The sequence below is a fragment of the Equus przewalskii genome, chromosome 1 (assembly GCF_037783145.1).
Source record: "Equus przewalskii isolate Varuska chromosome 1, EquPr2, whole genome shotgun sequence".
In the NCBI taxonomy this organism is placed as follows: domain Eukaryota; kingdom Metazoa; phylum Chordata; class Mammalia; order Perissodactyla; family Equidae; genus Equus; species Equus przewalskii.
The window spans coordinates 157,645,013-157,649,788 of record NC_091831.1 but is presented as its reverse complement, the minus strand read 5'-3'; the positions used below and the strand labels follow the sequence as shown (position 1 = coordinate 157,649,788).

General features: G+C 35.5%; 1 long non-coding RNA gene across 1 annotated transcript; it reads right to left on the bottom strand.

The window, feature by feature from the left end:
• Positions 1-351: 351 nt before the first annotated feature.
• Positions 352-1,599, bottom strand: LOC139084230 (uncharacterized). Its single transcript, XR_011541649.1, has 2 exons — positions 1,414-1,599; positions 352-608 (listed from the first exon to the last, which is right to left on the bottom strand). It is a non-coding gene; the product is annotated as an uncharacterized lncRNA (long non-coding RNA).
• Positions 1,600-4,776: the final 3,177 nt, after the last annotated feature.

Genomic DNA, 4,776 nt, shown 5'->3' with positions numbered 1-4,776 from the left:
ACTGGGCCACCTTGTTATCAGAATGTCATGAAGAGTAGCAGAATATGCCATCCCAAAATATGCCTCTGTGGCATAAGGATTGCTTGTAGCTGGCTGTTTTTGAGAAATGGCAGGCACAGGAGAAGCCTGTGAAGTTACCTCTGTAAACCTGGTAGAAGAGATTGTTTTACTGGATGTGCATCAGAGACTGCAGCAGTGCCCTATACCCTGAGCTTTCAGGTGTCACTGATGATGGCTATCAGCATAGACTCTCTGCCTGGGGGTAACCACATTTCTAATGAACTCAAAAGAACAAAGCTAACAACTTATAGCAGATGAGAGGGACCATAAAATCTACAGAGCATGTCTGGGTTAGTTAATCAGAGGTCATTCAAAGTGACAGTATGGTTTATTTTCTAATATGGATTCCCTTATGTCAACTTTGTGTTGAGCTGGTATCAGTTCCCCCTTTTGTTGTTCATCCTCAATCTTGAGGGATATTCTGTTGATGAGGGGCATAGGTTGTTCCATCTCATTGAGTCAGTCTCTTAGTAAGACGTGGTGCAGGTGGGCTCCCAAAATTAGGCGTATGTTGTGTAAGCAAGTAAGCAGGTATTTAATATGTATTTCTAGAAAGACAAAAAGGAAAACAAGGTTAGTGGTGGGAGCAAATTATAAACCAACAAATTATAAACCTTTTTGAACCATGGCCACAGCCAGTCAAAAAGATTTCTAGATGTTAGAGTTGAAGCATCTTTTGCAGTTTGAAATGTCTCTGATGATGTCATCAGGTGTTCAGGTATCTTTCTGAGTGGCTTACACAGCAACAGACACATTGTCCAGTGTCAGTTTGCGAGGCTTCGGGAAAAAGGGCAGGTTCAATTCTCAATGATTCCAAATGAGAATGATGGGAAAAAATTGAAAACATTAGTTTGGAGATTGGTAGCCAGATATTTCAAGAGACTAGAAGAATGCAGGATCCAAACCAGTTAACAAATATAAAATAAAATCCTCAAACACAATTATCAGAACTAGAACCTAATATCTGTGAACATGTATCATAGTTTTTATTGAAACATAATTTTTCCCTCTAAAATCACCCTCATTTTTATAAAAGATAGCCAAATTAAAACTAATTGCTTTGCAAAATGTTTAATTTCAATAAACTTGGCCTAACTATTTACATAAGTATAGCAAGAATAGCCTTTGATCAATTATGCTCTTTTAAATCTGCTTTGTGGAACTTTTTATGAGGAATCTTAGATTGACCTTTAAAGGCCTCTCAGGCCCAGGAAAGCCAAGCCAAGGACTTGCCATCAGATTTCACTTGCAATATCTACAGATTTGGGTGGATTCCTCTCTTTTCTTCTTGAGGTCCCCCAAAATATTTCAAGGTTCCAGCCACCTGCCAGATAACTGAACTTCGTGACTTACCAGGCAAGATTGCTGGAATCCCTGGAAACAAGGTACCAGGCCAATATTTCCAAGAGGCTTTATTCCAGAAAGTCAACCTTTATTCCTCAAAAGCTGTCTTGTCATATCTGAGTCTGTATGTTTCTCTCAAATATGTCATTCCAGTCAAGCATTTGGTAATATAACCAATGTTTCCAATTGTGTCCTGTTACAAGGCAAATAGATGTTTATTGAACTTATGCAAATACCTATATTGACATAAAAACAATACTCACTCACTAAGAGTTTCCAAATCCTGGGGGGATCAGGTAGGGAGAAAAATAAATAAATGTTTCAAATCTGCTTACAAAGCATAATTTATCAAGTTGATATAAGGCATAGTTAGAATGAGAGAAAAAGAGAAAAAGACTTTCTTAAATCTGGTAACAAAACAGAACATAAAAAATAATCAGCAATATCTCAAATGAGAAGCCATATAAATTATAATCATTGTCATCAGTTCATTCAGCTCTGTGTAATAGATTCTTGATCTTCATCTTCTGTTGGCAGTTTTATGAGGTCGTCAGTTTCTCTGAGTTCTTTAATTTCTTACCCAGTTCAGTTTTATAATCTGAAAGTTTATCAGTAGCCTATATTCTAGAGTAAGTGTTGGGATCCTTTCCATAAATCTCTCTGAAGACAAAACATATTTGCAAAAGCAAAAGGCATCAGAGTAAAACAGAAACTATCTCCAAGTGACAAAAGATTCAAAACGGCAGTTAACAAACTTTGTTACTTCTGTGACATACAACATTTCAAGATAATAACTAGAATTATGGCTGACAACCAGGAAAGATCAGAATTTTGGGAATGTTATATAAGTTTAAACCATTTACATCAATAACATTTATCCATATAATACCGCCTAAGAAGGTTTATCATCATTTATTTGACAATGCTTCCCATGTAATTTAACATACCAAGTAAGCCTAATAAATTTAGTACCTGCCTCCATATAGGAAGAGAGAGCAAATTTCCCTGAGAAGTCTCAGAGGCCCTCTGAAGACCCTCAAAGAAATTCTCTTCCTTCTTCCAGTTCAAAAGAAAGCCTTTCTTCAGGATTTGAATATTTTTTTGGTGGGGGCTTGTCAAAAATATCAAAAGGTTTTAAAACACTTGGTCAAATAGAGACCAATGCTCACTCTATTCAATCAAAGTGACAACAGAAACAATCAAGGGGAAACAGAGTTAAAACAGTCAAAAAATCTTAAGAGAGACCTCTTTCTTTCTGAACATAGAAAATTGTTTTAACAAAACATAGATTTTCTGTCTTTTAGGTAGACTTGACTCAAAGATAAAGAAAAACCCTTTATAACTTCTTTGTCAAGAGCAGACCAAAAGTTTGAGAAAATTATCCTTTTGAGAGAGAAAACAAAATTTTAATTTTTGCATCAGCTTATTTTTGATCTTGAAACTCAGTTACTTAATTGGATTTACTTTAATCTTAGCCAGCTTGACCAGGCATAAGACACCTTTCAGAATTTCTCTTTCAAAAACGTATAACTTTCTTCTTATACTCAGAATTTGTCCCTTGAGTCATTTTTTTTTCTTCTAGTACTTTAGGACAAATTTATCTTTCTTAACCCAACAAATGAAAATGTCTCCATTCTTTCTATCTTCTTTACTGAAAACTTACATCTTACTCACCTTGAATACAAATATGTTTTCTTTATTAACTTTTAGTAGCTTTAATTACGCATATTAATTAGAATTTTCAACCCTTACAGACCTTAGTGAAAACTAAAAACTGAGCAATTATGAATTGTCTTTTACATTAGCATTCTGTGATTTGGCATATTTATAAATACCTTTTATAATTTCTAAAAACATGTTACTTCATAGTACAATCTTTTAATAAGATACAAGACATGTTTACTAATAGACCCAAACATTTTTTGGTTTCTTTGTGATAAGAAGCCAAAAGTAGATAAACCTAGACAGGTCTAATGATAATGTTTCAGTATTTTATCTTATTTGAAAAATGACCCAGATATTCAGTGAGTTTTTTATCATTCAATTTCACGTAGCAAAACTTTAAAGTTTCAAATTACCAGAAAGGTTTGGGAAGTTATTTTAAATAGACATGCCATAAGACATAATTATTGTTAAAAAGTTCACTCAACAGTTTTATCTTTTTCACTTCTGTTTTGTTTACTCATCCAATAATTATTTAGATTGCCTACAAAACTTCATGAGACATTGGAGAAAATCAGTTATCATTCTGAGCTATTATTTTGCCAATAAGTTTGTAACAGGGATAAGATGGGCTTATTTGACTAGCAAACCCAGGCTGTATGTCTGCATCATATCCAATGCTGATGACTCTGAGGACATGTCCATTTTAATTAAACCAATAATCTTAAATAAATTTTCAGTTATCAAAGATTAATTTATATCATGTTAACTTGAAAGACATTAGGGTTGGTTTCTATTATATTTACAATTTACATAAGCACTTACTTTTAGCCAATTAAACAGAGCTCTTAATTTTTGGCCATACCATCCAGAGGTAAAAATGTCACACACATATAACATATATATAGACACATGTACACAAATTCTCCACAGCTAATGTTTTAAAAATTACTGCCATGAATCAGGTGCAGTAATACAAAGCTCCCTAGTTATGAACACAAGTTCTGTTTTGAGCCTTTTTGCCAATGTTTGTGGAGAAGATACTTTGGATGCTAGATTTTTGGCGAGGGCACTCTTGTGGCCATTTTTTTTGGCCTTTTTCTTAGTTTTTTTCCCTTCAGTCTTAGGAATTAGTGATGGACTAGATAGTCCCCAGAGGATTTGCAAGCTCTTTGAGATAAGGAAAATGAGTGGAACCTGAACTGCCTCTAGAGCTGCATTTCTAGTCTTACAAGGATTTTCTAAGGACAGTTGCTCTTGATTTCTCAGAAATTGGGTTGTAACTCAAATGACATTATTGGTTCATCTACCTGTCCAACTACATCATAATGGCAGAGAAACCACTCAAGTTTTCTCCAAGATGGAGTTTCTGGGGCATAACCCATACAAAATTGAAAGTATTTCCAATTAATTAAAATGCACCCAAGGGGTGAGTCTCTGGGGATGTTTGGGGGCATTCCCTATGGCAGTAAAGCTGGTGTCCAACTGACAATGGGCAGGAGAAGGGTGCAGAGCCCTACTGCAGGTGTCAATATAGTTATAAGATTTAGTCAAGTTCTAGTCAGTCAGGGCACTTAGTCCCTGAGCCAGCACAAGTTGAACCAGGGAAGCAAGAGGCAAAGGCCTGGAGCAGGCTGGAGGCTAGGGCTCCCAAAAGTGGGGTTGAGAGTTAAATCCCTGTCAGGAAGAGTTAAATCCCTGGCAGGAAGG